Here is a 19,548-nt window from a genome sequence, read left to right as displayed (position 1 = left end):
CACTTTAAAGTGTATTTAGTGTTTACTTACTATCTGGTTTTAATGTGGTGGAGTCATAATACATAAAAGAGAATATTCACCAGGCCCATCTTTTGGGTTACACCCATTAACACAAAAGTTGTAATGTTTTCCAAAATGCCTTCATTTAATTACCAGTTATGCTGAACTTTTCACAAGTTGAATCAATGGTGAGTCACGTAAACTAAAATCCACCAATAGGTAAAGTAAAATCCACCAATGTTACAATAGAACAAAAGAGAGGGGCAAAAGAAGTTTCAGCCTCTAGACAAAAGTAGAATTTTCAAAAGATACAAAGAAATAACCTTTTGTCAACTTCCATCCTATAGACAAGCTGTAAGAAAAATACTAAAGAGTCTAGTACCATGTAAACATTAATAGAAACTAATATTTCAGCAGGTGTGCCTGTTGCTTTTTAAATGGAACTCAGTAATCCTTTGATCATGTCTCTGAAAAGGTTTTCTTCCCCAGATATGTTGCAACTTTTCTTAAAGGTATAGTTTTCCTTTCTGGAAATGTCTTGATATCATTATTACTTTTTGTTTAAAAACATTCCCTAAAGTAATAATTTGGAAAAGAATATTGACCATTCTAAGAATACTTGTTTTGCTTTTAGAATTTCTATTTAGACAAATTTACTAAATTCTGTTATTAACCATGTCATTAACTGATATTAAGTTTTATTATAATCAGAATTTACTTTTCCTTACAGTCTAGTTAAAGGAGTGACTTTAACATATTTATATAGTATGTGTAGGATTAAAGATATACATGACACCAAAATAATAGGCAGGTAAACCGTCAACAATTAGATAAGTCATATTAAAAAACTATAAACTTAGTGATACAGCAATGTGTTTTGGAGGTATCACCATTGCAAGATGTTTTTAGCAGTTTCACTTTTTTCCAAGTTCTGTCAATACCCTATAGATGCAGGATAAACTTCTCTATCTCTGCTGCTAATACTCCAATTCAAATCTGCATCATATCCTTCCTCCAAGAGAGGCTTCCTGCCTCTCTCTAATCTTATCTTCTCCTAAATCTGTCATCTATATTGCCCCCAGAACAATCTACTTGTTCTACTTGTCCTGCTTGAAAGTTGAGTATTTCTTTATTATGCATGTAAGACCTCTGGCCTCTCATTGTTCAATCTTATCTTCTGCATCTCTCCATTTAAAAATTTATGCTCTAATAATACTGGATTTTTTTTATTGTTACATATACACATCTGTTATTTCATATTTTTTGGTGCCTTTTTTTTTTTTCCACTATGTTCCCTCCTACCCAGATTGTACTTCCCATGAATCTTTGCTTGGCTAATTCTTACTCATCTTTTAAGAACCCAATTCAGGCGTCATTTTCTCCTGAAGTCCTAGGTTGAACTAAAAAGTCTTTTTCTTGTGATCCCATAATGATCTCTGCAAATTTCTAGTTAGTATATTATATTGAAATCATTTATGTCTATATGGAAGATCTGCCTTACTTCTTTTTTATGTCATTAGTGCCTAATACTAAACTTAATGCATACATTTGTGTGTTCTCTGAAATAAACATATGATAGTTTATAACAGTAGGTGGAGTTTTTTTTTTTTTTAAAGATTTTATTTATTTATTTGACAGAGAGAGATTACAAGTAGGCAGAGAGGCAGGTAGAGAGAGAAGGAGGAGGAAGCAGGCTCCCCACTGAGCAGAGAGCCCGATGCGGGACTCGATCCCAGGACCCCGAGATCATGACCTGAGCCGAAGGCAGCGGCTTAACCCACTGAGCCACCCAGGCACCCAGTAGGTGGAGTTTTTTCCTTGTTTATATCTTTACTAATTTTTAGTTAATTGCCTTTGAGCAAGTCACTTGCCTCTTTAAAACAGTTTTTTCATCTTTAAAATGAAGATGACAATTGCTAATATTTATTAAACACCTGCTGTTATTTTTCTAAGTACCTTGCATGCACTTTTCTAAGTACTTTATGAAAGTGCTTAAGGTAGATATTATTATCATCTCTACTTCACAGATAAGAAAACTCAAACATTAGAAAAAAATTTAACCATTTTGCATAGTTAATAAGTGGGGAAGCTGGGTTTCCATCTTAAGCAGTCTGATTCCAGAATCCATTCTTTTAAAAATTATATAATGCTGCAATGATAAGAGCAAGGTTATTGGGAAGACGGAATGAGATGCTAGTGAGAACATTCTGTAAAGCACATAGTATTAGGAAATAATAATTACTACTACCACTTTTGGAGCCCTAGTATGTGTCCCACAGAGTGTAAAGGAATTTGCATATTTTATTAACATTATAATTAATTGTATTGAAATATTAATTATAATTAATGCTACTAAAAATTGATTGGATCTTAGGTACTATTGTAATCTCCCCTAAAGATGAGACAATTAAGGCGAAGAAAGATTGTATGACAGTAGGTGGTAGAGCCTGAATTCAAGGGCACTGGTCTGAATTTGTAGCCACCATGCTTAACCACCATGCTGTGCTGCCTCTCACATAGTAATGTAAACTCGGTTTCTGTGTGTTCCCTACCCATGAATTTTGTCACATAAATCTTCCCACTTATATTGTATGTATCTGAAACTATATGCTTTACCCAAAGTGAATTTATTCCATTTGGAACCAAAAGGAGGTGTCACAAAGCAAAGTGTGTGCTCATGCAAGTGAGGGCTTTCAGGATTGGCACCTATAAATAACCTGCTTGCTTCCTTAATATAGGCATGTGTTTAAAGATAGAATCCCACATATACTAACACGTAGGTTGTAATTGGTAGAGGAAATCAATGAAAAATTCAATTGTGATTTAGGAATGGAAGTATCCAGTTCATTATTATCTAATTTATTACTTCTTAAATAAAAAAATTCCAACATTATATCCTCTTCTGAAGAATTACAGCTCATGAAATAGTCAGAGACATTTTTAAAACCCCTAAATCGGAATCCACTGCTCAGTGGAAATAGAGAGATATGAGCTCCAAACACCCTGATTTTGGTGGGGTTAGGTGAGAAAACAGAGTGATTTCATTTTAGTGCTGGTTTTTAACATTTAATTTCCTTTTATAAAAGTAGTTTGACCTTTGTGGAACATGGGAAATATAAAGACTGGGAAAAAAAAAAAAAAAAGCCCAGGTTTCTTTCCCATCTCTCCAGAACCATCTTCTCCAAAGTATCCCCAGACCAGACCACCTGCTTTAGCATTACTCAGCTATATTCAGATGGAGACATACCAGAGGTAGAGGCTTCTGTCTCCTAACAGCAAAAATGCAAAGTGAATCTCCTGCTTGAGAGACCTGAAGGATAATGTTGTCCCTAGGAACCATATACTTGGCATAATATGGCATGTTTACCTAACAGCCTGCTATGTGCCTAATATGTGAAGTTCCCTTTCATGGCTGTTTGTTTCTGTTGGACTGTATGTGTTAAAAATAATATAAGGTCAAATTCCATAGAAAAGCATGGTTTTGATTGAATTTCCAGTCTCAAACTCTGGACCTAAGCCAGTAGAATCTGGGAATGTGGCAAGGATATAGTATGTCTTACATTGCAACACTCAAAAGTGACTACTTAGGTTGATTAACTAGTACTAAGGATAGGTTTGGAAAGATACTTCAACCAGACTAATTAGCAAGCAGTTAGATGTGACAGAAAAGTGAGTAAAATATATGCCACTTTTCTGGTAGGGGGTTCAAAGAATTCACTGATAGAAGATGGAAATAAGTAAGATGTATGCTGGAGCCATATAGAAAGAAAAGTTAGCTCCATTGCATGACTCATGCTGTTTAAAAATAGAACTGATAGCTCTTAAACACGATTTGAGTTAGACTAAGAGCTTGACCCCAAAATATATGTATTTAGCTATATAATTTTTGATGCAATTTATTATAGGTAATGTTGCCTTTAAGCTCATTTTAAGGTTCAAATTAAGATATGAAATCTTAAAAAAAAAACAACCCTATGATGTCCCCAAAACTATATTAGTCTAAATTTAAACCTGAATGGATCAGTTTCTTATTTTTTTCATTTCCTTTGCAAAATACCCAGTAAAACACGTGTATTTATGTTGACACTTTTTGGAATTAACAGTGGAATGAAACAGAATGAATGACTTGCTCAAGAATACCACCTTTAAAAACGTGGGTTGTGATTTTAGATGGTGGCTTCTCTTATATGGTTCAAACAATTAAAACTTTAACCATTACTTGGTCACCCTCATACTCAATTTTCTTCTCTTGGATTTTTGGTTCTCACTTACATTTCTACTCTGAAACACTTTCTTCAGTCATCTGCCTGGAATGCCTTTCTTGCCTTTTTAGCTTAATGAAATCCTATTCATCTTTCAAGGAATATTATCTCCTGCAGAAATTCTTCTCCGTTTCTTACCCTTCATTCTTCCCAAACAAAATTATTCCCCCTGCTCTATGGTTCTGGTACTACTTCTATTCCCATACTTGAAATATCATATTACAGTTAGTATGTATATGTCATTCTCCCAAACTTATTTGTAAGGCACTTGAGGGTAGAAACTATCTTATTTATCCTAGAACTTCTACTCTTCTTGAGCAAGAAGTTAACATGAAGTCTTACACACTGTCAACATTTAATGTTTTCTAAACCAAAGGATATTCAAAGCAGGAATTCTACTTTAAGTGTTGGGAAGGTAGATGGGGTACTCGGAAGCATTCTTCCAAACATTCTTTGTTATTGAACTAGGCTTCTTATTTGCCCATATTCTCCACAATGTAAATATGCATTTCCCTCTTAAATCTGCAAATCTGTTTACCAATTGTTCTCCTTATGAGATTGAAAATGTTACTTTGGATCTATTTATTTATGCATAAAGTATGTGTTGACCACCCACTGTGGCATTGCTGATATTTTCATCCACATTAACTTCTCATTTTTCTCAAATGCTGATAAGTAATAATGTCCACTACAACCATTGTTTGTGTAGCATTTCATAGCTTACAAAATACTTTCATGGCCATCGTTTCATTAAGTTTTCCAAAATGTATGAACTGGATGGTATGATCTCAATGTTTAAGACTTTTCTTAGATTTGCAGCTACCTTCATGAAAGAATGTTTTTGTTTAACCACATCTAATTATAACCTTTAAGAACTGTAAGGGACCTTAATGATCAAATCCTGATATTTCCTCTTACAGATTAAGTAAAATGATTATTGGTCCGGTGAAGTGACTTCTCTGTCACATATTCTTAATAAGTGGCATAACCTAAATTGTAATAGAATCTGTCTTCTGAGTCCTAGTTCAGTGTTCTAGCCACAAACCACATTACCTCTAGGTAAAAAATTTAAGTACATCACACTCATTTTTGAGAAATTCTACCTGTTCACTTTTGAGAAGTGTCATTTCTGACAGTCTTTGTAAATCTCGCTCTCATCAGAGTCTTCTTCCTGGATTTCTACTCTCTTCCTCCTGCTACTATTGGAAGTGGAACTTATACATACCTTCACCACCACATACAAAAAGTATTTCTACGCAATTTTATCTCTCTAGTAGATTTTATCTGCAGATTTTAAAATCTCCTAGCTTTTTGGCCTTTAGTTGTTTTCAATGTTCAGATAGTTGGGTAGTTTTAGAGCATTTATTCAAAGTTCTGCTGAGAGACTTGAGGAATGTGAGATCTCTGGGCACCATTGCCTCGTATTCCTCCATTGCTGAGAACTTAGAATTTTAAACTGGAATAATTCTTAGAGATACTTGGTCCAATTCCATTGCTTTCCGGATGAGGAAAATGACTGTGGTGAAAAGAAATGTCCTTAAAGTTATATAGCCTGAATTCGAGTCCAGGGTTCTAATCATGGCCTTTCTACTACTTGTAGTGCTTGTTGAATGTAAATAAGGTCACTGAACAAGGACAAGGGCATCGGCTGAGTACAGAGAAGGGAAAGCAAGGAGTTTGTGCTGACAAGGGCCCCAAATTTGATCATCCTAAACTGACTAAAAATGTAAACATTTTGAAGATTCTCTTACAATTCTGTAAAAATTGACCTTAATTTGCAGCTAAACCTGGAGAAGTCTTCTGAGGGGCCTACTAAACCTTATCTTCCTATTCCAATTAATCAAATTTTTAGAAGTATAACCATTTTTTAAAAAATATTTTGTATATTTATTTGAGAGAGAGAGAGAAAAAGCAAGAGACAGAGCTCAGAGTTCAGAGGAAGAGACAGAGGCAGAGGGAGAAGCAGACTCCTGGTTGAGCAGGGAGTCTGACCTGGGGCTCAATTCCAGAACCCCAGGACCTCATGACCTGAGCTGAAGGCAGACACTTAACCAACTGAACCCCCCCCCCCACTCGGCGCCCCTCATTTTTTTTTTTTCCTTAAGAAAATGATCTTCATGGGTGTCTCAGTTGGTTAAGTATCTGCCTTCGGCTCAGGTCATGATCCCGAGGTCCTGGGATCAAGCCCTCAGTCAGGCTCCCTGCTCAGCTGGGAGTCTGCTTCTCCTTCACTGTCTTCCCCTACTCAATGAGCACTGTTTTTCTCTCTCTCAAATAAATAAATAAAATCTTAAAAGAAAGAACGTTATTTTCATGTGACAATTTCCTAGAATTTTATGCCATTTTATCTTTAAATATAAGCTCCATTATCCTTTTCATGGCCCATTTTAGGGGAATACTGATAGTGGCATGACTGAAACTGGCTGAGCTTAAACATAGCATGCGAACCCTTTATAATTTATTAACAAGATTTGAGCATAGAGGCTGATTTTTTGTAAGATTGGGTTCTGTGAGACAGAGTCTTTTGCATTGATTTAGGATACCCAAATTCAGACTGAAACTTTCCAGACTTGAGAGTGTTCACATTTTTGTAGCTTAATTGTAAATCATCTTTCATTTAGAAGATTTAAAGACAGGCTAAAGACCTAAATCTTTTCAGTCACCTTCCTAACTAGGAAAAAGCCTCTAGATGAGCCTTATTATGGTTGTTTTTTTTTTTCCCCCTAATGGATTAGAACAAACAGTTTGATACTATTCAAATAGAACAAATACCATCACACGAAAAACAACTTTTTCCTCCAAGAGTTAAAAGTAAAATTAGGTGTCATTATAGAGCATTTGGAAGATGTTTGAAAGGAGTCTAGCCCAAGCAGGCCAAACCGCTCCACTGGAATGGGCAGCAAATCAAAACCAGAGTGGTAGGCTTGTTGTTCCCCTATTTGTTTTGCTTCATTCTGCTTGATTATTTTGGCAAAGCTAAGCTGAAACGGCAATGCTCTGAAGTTCTGTAAATTTAAGCTTTTAATTAGGTAAAAGACTCTTTTGCAGCTCTTGTTGAGTGCTCATTTTGTGCTTGGAATGCTTTATTCCATACTTTGGTATGTTTTGAAAAGAGTTGTGGTACTCTGCTGACTCCCTTCAGTAGCCATGAAAACCCTCCATGGATTCTTTCCAGTTTTATCTGCTGAGGTGTTGTTCTGTAGGTGCCTGGTGCATTTGAATATCTCTGGAATTTTCTGTCCATTTGTGATGTTAAAAGAAAGGTGACTTCTGCTTGAAGATTTCCTGCTTACAATTATTTTTAAATTTAAGAAAAATGTGCCTGTAAATGATAGGTTTTTCTCAGAAGAGAGTATTTTCTACTTTTACTTTTTCACAATATTTTCTCAAATGTTTAACTGATTTGCACATGTTTTTATATCTGTGGTTTTAAGTAAAAAAATGGAACACAGGAGAAAAAGCATTGTCAAATGATGGTATAACACCATGGCTATGTGGTTTTCTTTTAAGAAAAAATTTTGTGGTCTTTAAATTGATATTTTTCATTTAGATAAAAAAAGTCTTTAAATAATAACTCATATGCAAGGGTATTAGAGTCTGTCTTATAAAGAATAATTTAAACAATCTAAAGCTCATAAGGGAAATCTTGATCAAAATCAAATAGGTTAAGTATGTGTGTAGAAACATCAGTCACTGTTAGTGTTTTTTGGTACAGGGAAAATCTCTAAATTGGCTTCCTTCTGAAATAGGAAATATATTGCTTACGAATTAATAGCTACAATTGGAGGAGAGTCTGTTTATTTTCAATTAAAATCCAGTCTTCTTCTTATCTAAAATATAATACGTATCTCCATTATAGAAAAAACAGCCACCCTTATGAAAACGAATCCTAAAAGTATGTGTGTCAATATTCAAATGTCAACAATGTCTACAGAAAAAAATTGCTATCCACCGACAATCTTGCCACACTTACTCTTCTTGTGAAACAGGTGTCTGAACTGATTTGGGAGCTCTGGTTTTATTTTTGTCAGTGTTTAATTTCCTACCATGCAGACGCACTTTGTGTTAAGGGATTTATGTGATTAAGTGGCAAAATAACAAACAAGGTTGTCTGGTGCTCATCTTCCCTCTTTAGTCGACTAATCACCTTTGGATTCTGGGCTCTGTCAGTGAGTGTGTCCCTTACACAAGTAAGCCGCATTTATCAGGCTAAACAGTTGATCTGCACATGACCACCTTAGCTGGAGGTGAAGTCCAGGATAAAACTTAGTTTCAATTTAGGAAGACATTTTATTGTCCTGGGTTTGGAGATGGTTTCCTTGATTAGAGTTAAGGATCTTTCCCCCTGGCTATGTTGACAGTGCAGTCCTGCCCATGCACTTCAGCTTAAGTATGTAAGTCAATATTCACTGTGGCCAAGATTTTAAAGCATCGAGGGAGGTAAACTAGTCAAGACCATATCTTCTCATAGCAGTGAGGTGACTTAGAATTCAGAATCATTTTCTTAGAAGCAAAAAGTTCACAGAGAAGGCTTGAGGCTTAGACAAAACCATTCTGACACCAGTACTATAGTTTGCGTATGTCTCACTCGCCCTTGACTTGACACACAACTTGAGGGATTTGAGGTGATTAATAGCTTGCTCTTTCTCTCTCTCTCTCCAAGGTGATGATTACCGCCCTGCAGGTACTATCATCCTAGTGTATTAGTGGTAATAATGACTGGGATTTATGTAATACCGTCTTAAGGAAGATTGCAAAGTATTTGATGCTTATTATCTCCTGCCATTGTGTTACCAGCCAGAATTGTTATTTAGAGCATTCTGGTGCGGAAACTGAAGCCTCGTATTTAGAGGATTTGTCCCTGGGACCCACTCACAGGGCAGTGGCATAAACAAGGTTTAGTTCCTTGATTTCCTGATAGTTAACCCACTATTCCTTCATCCAGATTACTACTCCTTCTTCATTTTTCAAATAGTGTGGGAACCATTAGCTTTCCCATTCCACCCCAAGCATAGAAAACAACAAAAATGTCCTGGCAATGTGAAAATACATTTATGCACTAGCTTGAATTTGCATTACAGCATATGGTCCTCTGCATATGGTTTGAGATGTCTTTTAACAAAAAAGTTCGTGAGAGGATGACCTAACTCTGAGTCATCAAAGGTGAGGCATGGGAACTGTTGCATTTTGTTTGCACAGACTGCTCAAATGTACATGGGGCATGTGGTGAGTGTGATTCAGTGGTGGTGGAGGTGGTGTGAGACTCCTTTGTATTAGGGTCTTCAGTTTCTCTTGTTTTGAACTTACACAGGATTCTTTCCCTTATCAGGCCTATACCAAACCAAATATTCACATGTGACTGTAGGAGTTAACTAAACTCTTTTGTAATTCTATTGAATTCCCTGTACAAAATGGATTATGCCTTTGGTGTTTTATGTGTACAACCAAACCCTCTAAAACCCAATTCCTTTGGTCAGTACCAACCCAAACTTATGGTAAAATCACAACATGAGGAAGAGAAAAATTTGGTGTGATTCACATTTGGCTTGAAAAATATATTGTTGATAAAGGACCCCACCTGGTCATATTTTAAAACACAGATAACTCTTACTTTGAAGTAATTATTTAAAGTGTTCTTTTTAAAAAGAAGGGGAAGGAAGAGAAGAAAAAGAGATATATTGAGCCTTAATTTTGTGTCAATCTCTGTCATATATGTTTTCACAAATTCTATCTCAAACCTCATAAAACCTGCAAGATAATTATCTTCTCCCATTTTAAGAGAAGAAAAAATTGAGAGGTTGAATGATTTGAACAAGTTACTTAGTAATACACTACTAAATGACAGAGCCCAAATTTAAGCTCTGGTGTATCTGATGGTTATCCAAAATATATCTGGAGAGGCCCTTGGGTTATTTTAAATGTTATCAACGAATATCATGGAAATAATGGAACTAAGTCTCTCTGAAAGGGAAAACTTACTATATAGAGAGAGCCATATCCATGCAGATATTAAATATAAACAGAAAATAAATATTTTCCAACCTGATAGCTTGTGGCATTGAGAAAATCTTCTCACAAAACCCCATCTTAAAAAATAATTGCACCATTTTAAAATCTTCTGAGATAATTGTGAGGAAATCTAAAGGGAAATGTGTATTGTAGGCTCAATGGCTTGGCAGAATCAAGTATCTTTTGGATTCAGACTTTGTAGGGGAGTAAACCACAGGAGAATCTTCAGTGCTTTTAGTCAACATTTCAGCACCTGGGTAGATTAAAAGAAAAACTACCTGAAAAGAGCAATATTTTTATTGACTATTTTGCATTTCTAGGCACTAATCATTTTATTTGGACCTCTTCTCTTTAGAGGTAGGGGATGGATGTCAGAAACACTCTCTCCCTTTTCTAAATTAGATAAGTCACCATTAGATTATAGATTACTTTCAACTCTTAGCATCAATGGATTTAAACTGTGTAAACATTATATTTGTTTGTAATCGTGCCTCAGAAAAGCCTCAGAAAAACTCCAGTAATCTAACCCAATACTGACTCATAGGCCAGAAGACAGCACTAGGATAGGGGACATCTGAAGGTGAAGTAACTCCAGGAGGTGAGACCTAGATTTAAGCTTATAAGCATTCCTGCATAAACTTTAGTGACTATCTGCATGCTTCTGAAGATTTCTGAACTTTGGGCAGGCTGTAGATTGCACATGCCTGGTTGATGTTTTTCTGAATGTTTCATCCTAACATTGAAGCCATTCATATTCTCAACAGTAGAGGTCCTCAGTACCACAGTTCTTCAACTAAGATGCTGAAAATTTTTCCCACCCTTGAAATATTTGACTTTATGATTGCTTGTGGAACTTAAATCATTTTATATGTACAATTGTCTATTTTTGTGTCATTAATACACAAAACATTTTATTCCTAATTGTCTTAGATTGGCTTATATTTTCACTTTTATAACAGCTGAAATAATTTGTCAAACATTATTCAGATGGGTGGAGGAATGGGTAAAATAGGTGATGGGCATTAAAGAGTATACTTATTAGGATTCCTGGGTGGCTTAGTTAGTTAAGCATCTGCCTTTGGCTCAGGTTATGATCTCAGGGTCCTAGGATCGAACTCCACATCAGGCTCCCTGTTCAGCAGGGAGTCTGCTTCTCCCTCTCTTCCCTGGTCCTGCTCTCTCTCTCTCTCTCATTCTTTCTCTCAAATAACATAAAATAAAATCTTTTAAAAAAATAAAGAGTACACGAATCATGATGAGCACTGATTGATGTATAGAATTGATGAATCACTATATTGTACACCTGGAACTAATATAATCCTGTTCATTAACTATACTGGAATTAAAATTTAAAACTTTAAAAAATGAGTCATTCAACAGTGGGATATTTGAAAAAATATGTAAACTATTTTCTTGAAATTCTGAAATAAAAAGACTGAGAAGCTGTTTAGAGGATTTTAAAAGTTTTTGAGATGAAGGACAACAACGATTTGTTAGGAAGACTAAAGGGTCAGTTCTGGTTTTCTAAAAACTGCCAATTTATTTACTTGTCTATTGTCTTTAGAACTATGGGTCTATAAGCTTTGGGAGGGGTAATTTTTTGGCCCTGTCTCAGGAATTTGTATTTTTATCTATTTTTATTAGGATCTTCTGCTATAAATACAATCACTAAGAACATTCCTATTTACCCCTCTTTTTAATCAAAATCTGACATTATGCTTAACCCCTCCCCATTCATTACTTTTCATAGCTAAGCAATCACTAAATGTTCTCAATTCCACCTTCTATATATTGCTTGTGCCATTTCCCAACTCTTTAGCCCCCACAGTCCTCTGTCAGGCCCTAACTTGGCTATTACAACCATCTTCTAATTAATCTAGTTCCAGTCTCTCCTCTTTCTAAACCATTCCTTGCATATTTATGAAACCATCTTTCTGAAATGCCATTTTCCTCCTGAATACTTTCAGTGGTTTATCACCACTCCTCAATAAAGGCCAAATTTTCTTAGCGTCACCTGCAAATTCTTTTATTATTTCGTCCCTAACTACCTCTTCAGCTTTATTACTTCCTTCTCTCTTCACCACAGCCCCAAACGCATGCGCCAGTCATCCCCGGAACTATTTAGAGCTCTTCAAATGCATCACAGTGTTTCAAATTTTCTGCCTTTACATGCTGTCATTTGCTCAAGTATTACCATTTTTTTTTTACTCCCTTTTTTTTTTTTTTAAGATTTAATTTACTTATTCTTTTACTCCTTGTTTGCGTGACAAATACCTAACTCTACCTTTAAGATCCAGGCCAAGTGTATTCCACTTTGTAAAACCTTGCCCGAACCTCAGGCAGGGTTAGCCACTACCTTCTTGTGCCAGTACTCTACTGTATATATTCTTCCATTAACACTCTCCACATAGTGTGTTAGTTACTTCTGCTAGACCAGTAGTTCTGGTGGGGAGGGTAAGGAGGGTGCCATGTAGCAATGTCTGGAGACATTTTTTATGGTCACGCAGGGGAGGGGGAACGCTACTGGCATCTAGTAATTAGAAGCCGGAGATGCTGCTACACATTATATAATGCCCAGGACAGCCTCCCACAACAAAGAGTTACCCAGTCAAAAAGTCAGTAATACTGAGGTTGAGAAACTCTCCCAGACTGCTGTAAACTTGTATCTTTTTTCTTTTTTTTCAACTCTGGATCCTTATAACGTAGAACAATGTCGGGCAAAAAATAAGCACTAAATAAATACCGGTTCAATGAGTGCAAAATTTCATAGGATTCTCTGAAAGGAATCCATCCAAAGATAGAAAAACAAGATTCTTTGAGAAAATAGCCAAATATAGCCAAATCCAATCCCATTCAAAGATATAATTTGAAATTCACTTTAAAATTCCCTTAGTAATGCATAGTGAGGTTGGATTTAAAATCATGAATCTGGTTATGTGCCTACTTCTCCTCCCAAAAAGTCACAAAATGTAAGAAAATATACATTAAAAATAAGAAACAGTTCATCATTAGTTCATTTTGAAGAATCTCTGAGAGAACACAGAGGGTAAAAGCAAGGAAATAAAGAAATAAGAGGAAAAAGTTTCCTAGTTTCTGAAAGTCTTCATATTGAAAGGGCCTAATCAAAATTCCAAGGATAGAGAGATTAAAAAAAAAATCTACAAAGGAATAGATATCAATTTGGCATTAAATGCTTTATTACTAAGGCTGAATGCCAAAAGATAATAAAACAGTATCTTGATATATTAAGGGAAAATTATTTTAAAGCTAAAAGTCTTATTCCCAGTGAAGTTAACATTTAAATGGTTGGGGTGTGGGTGGCAAAATGAAGACATTTTCAGGTATGTTAAGACTTGGAAGCTTATCTTCCACAAACCTCTTTAGAGAATTATTAAATGATGTAACTCAAACCCTCCTCCCTGAAAGGAATTTATAGAAATAAAAATGATCAACAAAGCAACAAAACCTACAGTATTTCTAATAGTGTTCATAAATAATGAAAAATTATTAACAACAACCTAGAACTAAAATACCAGATCATTTCAGCATGAGCAACAGGAGGGACAAGAGGAAAGGACGGGGGAGTGAATGAATGCTTACTAAGACTCTGGCGTTGTTGGGGTAAGAGCTGTGTTGATAAGTAGACTAACTGATAGAAAAAAAAATGATGGAAAATTTAAAAAACCAATCTAAAAAAAGTAAGAGTAACCATAAGAAAAACATATAGATTCCAAGACAGAAAAGGGAAAAAGAGAACGAAATCAATCCAACAAAAGGCAATACAGAAGAAAAAAGAAACAAAAAGAAATCACAGTAAATAGACAGTATAAAATAAGGTAACAGGGTTGTCTAAATAAACCAGTAATCACAATTAATGTCAATAGATTAAATTCTCCCATTAAAAGATAGAAAATCCAATTGAACTTTGCAAAAATCCTGCCATATGCTATTTACAAGTAACATATATATTATAAAATGATAAGTTTAAAATTAAAAAATGGAGAAATATATCCCATATAAATGCTAACAGAAAGTGGATGTAGTAATTTTAATTTCAGACAAAATATTACTTTCAGTTTAAAAAGTGAAAAACAGGGGCACCTGGGTGGCTTAGTTATAAAAGCATCTGACTCCTGGTTTTGGCTTAAGTCATGAACCCTGTGTTAGGCTCTAGGCATGGCCCAGTCTACTTGGGATTCTTTGCCTCTCCCTCTCCCTCTCCCTCCCTGTCTTCCCCTCCTCCCTTTCCCCCACACCAGGTACACACCCTCTCTCTCTCTCAAATAAATAAATAAATAAAATCATTTTAAAAAGTGAAAAATACAAAATAAAAAGTGAAAAACAACAAAAGGGACAGAGAAGAATTTTTAAAATATTTATAAAAAGTACAGGGGCGCCTGGGTGGCTCAGTAGGTTAAGCCTCTGCCTTCAGCTAGGGTCATGATCCCAGGGTCCTGGGATCGAGCCCCGCATTGGGCTCTCTGCTCTGCAGGGAGCCTGCTTCCTCCTCTCTCTCTGCCTGCTTCTCTGCCTACTTGTGATCTCTGTCTGTCAAATAAATAAATAAAATCTTAAAAAAAAAGAAAAGGAACAATCCACCAAGAAGACATAAGAATTTTAAACTTTTATCAACTAAACACATAGTTTTGAAATATATAATATTAAATAAAAATTGATAGAAATACAAGGAGAAATTGAAATCCAGAATTAGAGTGGAAAATTCTAATAGCCCACTCTCAGAAATCAGATAATCAAGTATCCCCCACTCCCCCCATACAGAGTTAAGAAATAGAGGATTTAAATTACAGAATTAAGCAAGCCTGTTCTAAATGACACATATAGAACATTATATCCAGCAAAGACATAGTGCAGCTATGGGTGATTCTTAGAATTTAGCCATTTTTTAAACTACAAAGGAAATTTTAACAAATACCAGAATAGCAAAAATCTTATATTCTATAACTTTCTGGTCAAAATGCAATAAAAATAATGATAAAGAATTAATACTTAAAGGATTCCTCCCACCCAAATTTCTCTGCATGGAAAAAATTAAACATCCTTAGTACTATTATATCAATCACAGACTATTTAGAAATGGAAATCAGTAAACACATAACATTATCAAAATCTAAAGGATTCTGACAAAGTGACATTTGAAGGAAATTTCAAAGCTTTTACTGCATTTATTAGAAAATATAAACATTGGGACACCTGGATGACTTAGTCAGTTAAGCGTCCAGATTCTTGATTTTGGTTCAGGTCATGGTCTCAGGGTCTTGAGATCAAGCCTTGCATTTGGCTCCAAACTGAGCTTGGAGACTGCTTAAGATTCTCTCCCTCCTAGAGTCCTGGGTTTAAGCCCCGCTTCTCCCTCTTCTGCTCCCCCTGCTTGTGTGTTCTCTCTCTCTCTGTCAAATAAATAAATAAAATCTTAGAAGAAAAAAGATTCTCTCTCCCTTGTCCTTTGCCTCCCCCCAACCACTTGTGTCCTTTCTCTCTCTCTTAAAAAAAAAAAAAGATTAAAGATGAATTAATTAAGCATTCAACTATGAGAACTAGGGAAAAAAAACCAATAAGATAAACCCTAAATGGAGGAAATAAGTAATCAAGATGAAAGCAGAAATTAAAAGCAAGATAAAACTAGTAGACCCAATTAATAAAACCAAAAATTAGAGGTTTTTTTTTTTAAGACTAATAAAATACACACAAAACTTCAGCAAATCTAATTACCAATAAAAGAAAGCACCGATGAAGATATTGGAAAAGTTGTACTTACGTACTAAAAATTTGAAAATCTAAATTCAGTGGGGGGGATCCTGGGTGGCTCAGTCAGTGAGGCATCTGCCTTCGGCTCAGGTCATGATGCTAGGGTTTTAGGATGGAGCCTCGCATTGGGCTCCCTGCTCAGCAGAGCACCTGCTTCTCCCTTTTCCTCTGACCCTGCCCCCCACACTTCTGCTTTCTCTCTCTCTCTCTCAATCAAAATTCAATGGAAAATTTCTAGAAAAGTGTAACTTAGTAAAATCTATTCCACAAGGTAAACAGTTTAATGTACTAAAAATAAGAGAAATTTTAAAAGTGGGAAGAAGTTGGGGTATCTGGGTGGCCCAGTCGCTTAAGTCCCTGACTTTGGCTCAGGTCATGATCTCAGGGTCCTTTATCGAGCCCCACACTGGGCTGTGTGCTTACAGCCAGGAGTAAGCTTGTCCCTCTGCCCCTCGCCCCTGCTCATGCTCTCTCCCTCTCAAATAAATAGATAAATCTTAAAAAAAAAAAAAAAAAAGTGGAAGAGGTCTTCCTCTGAGAAAACATCAAGCCTAGTTTTTGTTTTTAACAGATGAATTCTATCAAGCTTAAGGTATAACTGTTTCTTTTGTTAGCTAAAATACTCCAGAACATAAAGAATGAACTAAAGCTTTCTAATTCAACCTCCAAGCTTGAAACCAAATCTAGACCAGGGCAGCATGCATTTAGATAAATAGACCAATGTCATTTGTAAAAAATTCAAAGATTTAAATAATAAAATGCACAAATCAAGTCCAGTGATGTATTAAAAGATAAATGCATTATGTCTAATTAGGATTTATCTCAAGAATGCAGAGATGATTTAATAGTCTATAAATTATCAGATTAACAGAGGAAAAATCAGTAATGTCAACAGTCTCCAGTTCAAAAAAGAACATTTAATGTAACTCAGCTCTATTCTTCATTAAACACACCAAAAAAGCAACAATTTTTAGTAAGCTAGAAATAGAAGTAAATTTCCTTAACTTGACAAAGTTTATCTGTCCAAAATCTATAGCAAACATGTAAACATTCCCTTCAAAATCTGGAACAAGATAGGATGCCTACTATAACTACTTCTTAGTGATACTGAAAGCCAATGCAATATGAAAAGGGAAAGAAATGAGAATTATAAATATTAGAAACAAAGACAACAGTGTCATTGTTTGCAGACCACATGACAGTCTGCTTAGAAAAATCAACAGCTCTAAAAACTATTAAGAAAATTTAGCAAAGTAGCTAATTAAAGATCAATATAGAAAAATCAATGGATTTTTTAATATCCCAGCAATTATGTGAAATAGATAAATTCCTAGGAATAAACCTAACAAGAAATCTGAAGGACCTATATTAACTACTAAACTTCAATAAACGCCATAAAAGGAGATTCAGTGGAGATAAATACCATGTTCTTGCATTGGCAGACCCAACATTGTAAAGATGTCAGTTCTTCTCAAATTGCCCATAAGTTTAATGCAATCCTAATCAAAATCCTAGTAAGTTTTTTTCATGGAACTTGACAAGCTGATTCTCAATTAGGTACTGAAGAGAAGCTGAATGAGACTGTAGAGAACTACTTGATACTGAATGAAAGGGGGATTGCCCTTCCAGATACACTATAAACTTATGATAATTAACACATTGTGACAGTGGTACAAGAATAAGCAATTGGGTTAATGCAACAAATGTAGTGCTCAGAAGCAGATACATTCACATGAATAAACTTAATTTATGCAAACAATGGTATTTTAAATGAGTGAGAAAATACTGTTGGGGTAATTAATTGTCAATTTAGAAAAATAAAACAAAATCATATCATGATCTCACATCAAAATCATAATTCTAAATAGATTACAAAGCCAAATATAAAAAATAAGTATCAGGAAAAATATAAAAGAATATTTTAAATTTGGTCTATAGAAGTCTTTCCGAAGCATTATGAAAAATCTAGAATCCATAAAATAGATTGGCAGTCAGTAAATAATTTATACAACTGAAAACACATAAAGTTTTTTTAAAATGACATGTGTCTAAACTTTTATAAAAACTTATGTACTGTAGGGGCACCTGGGTGGCTCAGCTGGTTAAGCATCTGCCTTTTAGCTCAGGTCATGATCTCAGGGTCCTGGGATCAAAACCTATGTTGGGTTCTGCCCCTGGGCTCTGCACTCAGCAGGGAGTCTGCTTGAGAGTCTCTTTCATGCTCTGTCCCTCTACCCCTCCTCCCTTGCTTGTGCACCTTATCTCTGTTTCGCAAATGAATAGATAAAATCTTAAAAAAAAAAATAAATATATTAAAAAACTCTTTTGAACTGTATACTCACCATATGTAAATTATACCTCGATTTTTAAATTTTTTATTTAAAAAATTTAGATTTATGTTTTTAAAGATTTTATTTATTTGACAGATAGCACAAGCAGGGAGAGCAGCAGAGGGAGAGGAAGAAGTAGGTTCCCTGGTAAGCAGGGAGCTAGATGCAGGACTCGACCCCAGGACCCTGAGATCATGACCTGAGCTAAAGTCAGACATTTAACCCACTGAGCCACCCAGGTGCCTCTTCCTCAGATTTGTTTTTTTAACCTTCCTCAGTTTTCTTTAAAAAGGAAAGGGAAAACTGTCAGGGAGGAAAATAATCATGACATCAGTAGTAAATAAATATTACAAATTATTATAAATAAATAAACATTCAAAATATAAAGAATACTACAAAGCAATGAAAGGAATTATAAACCAAGAGTGAAAAGGGCAATTGACAGAAGTAAAAAGGACCTAGTAACATCTGGCAAGATGTTCAAATGCACTAGTAATCAGGAAAAGGCCAGCATAAGCAACAGTGGATGCCACTTTTGCTCATCTGACTACCCAAAACAAAAAGATAGGTGATATCCACAGTTAATGAATGAAACCAATAGCCACTCATGTGAATCACTGAGAATTCCAGAGCTTGAGAGGTGACTTTAAGTTCTCAACAACTATTCTCATCAATGTATCACTTGCTTTTTGCTTTTTATCCTAGATAAATATTTGCACTATATATATATATGCTGAAATAGGTATGAGCATTTACTGAAGCATTGTTTACAATAGAAAAAAGAGAAATAGCATAAATATTAACGGAGCTGACTGAGTATACTATGGCTCTATAGATGCGTGAAATGCAATGCTATTTATAAGCAAAATAAAAATATGCACATATGTAAGATATAAATATGTAGAAAAATGGTCACGAAGGATATAGGAAACCAGCAATAGTAGTTACAACCTAGAAAGGAAATAGAATTGGGGATAGGGATGGGAAGGAAGAATAATTTTCAGTATTATGCTAATACTTACATTTTTTTTAATTTCATGAGAATATATTTCTTGTATAGACAATTTAAAATTTACATCAATGAGATGACATTCTTATAACAAAAGCAATACATGTTTATGGTAGAAAACTTAAAAATTCAGAGAAGGAAAATAGGAGAATAAAATAGCCTGTAACCCAGG

This window comes from Neovison vison, chromosome 5 (assembly GCF_020171115.1).
Source record: "Neovison vison isolate M4711 chromosome 5, ASM_NN_V1, whole genome shotgun sequence".
In the NCBI taxonomy this organism is placed as follows: Eukaryota; Metazoa; Chordata; class Mammalia; order Carnivora; family Mustelidae; genus Neogale; species Neogale vison.
Note: the sequence above shows the minus strand (reverse complement) of the source record.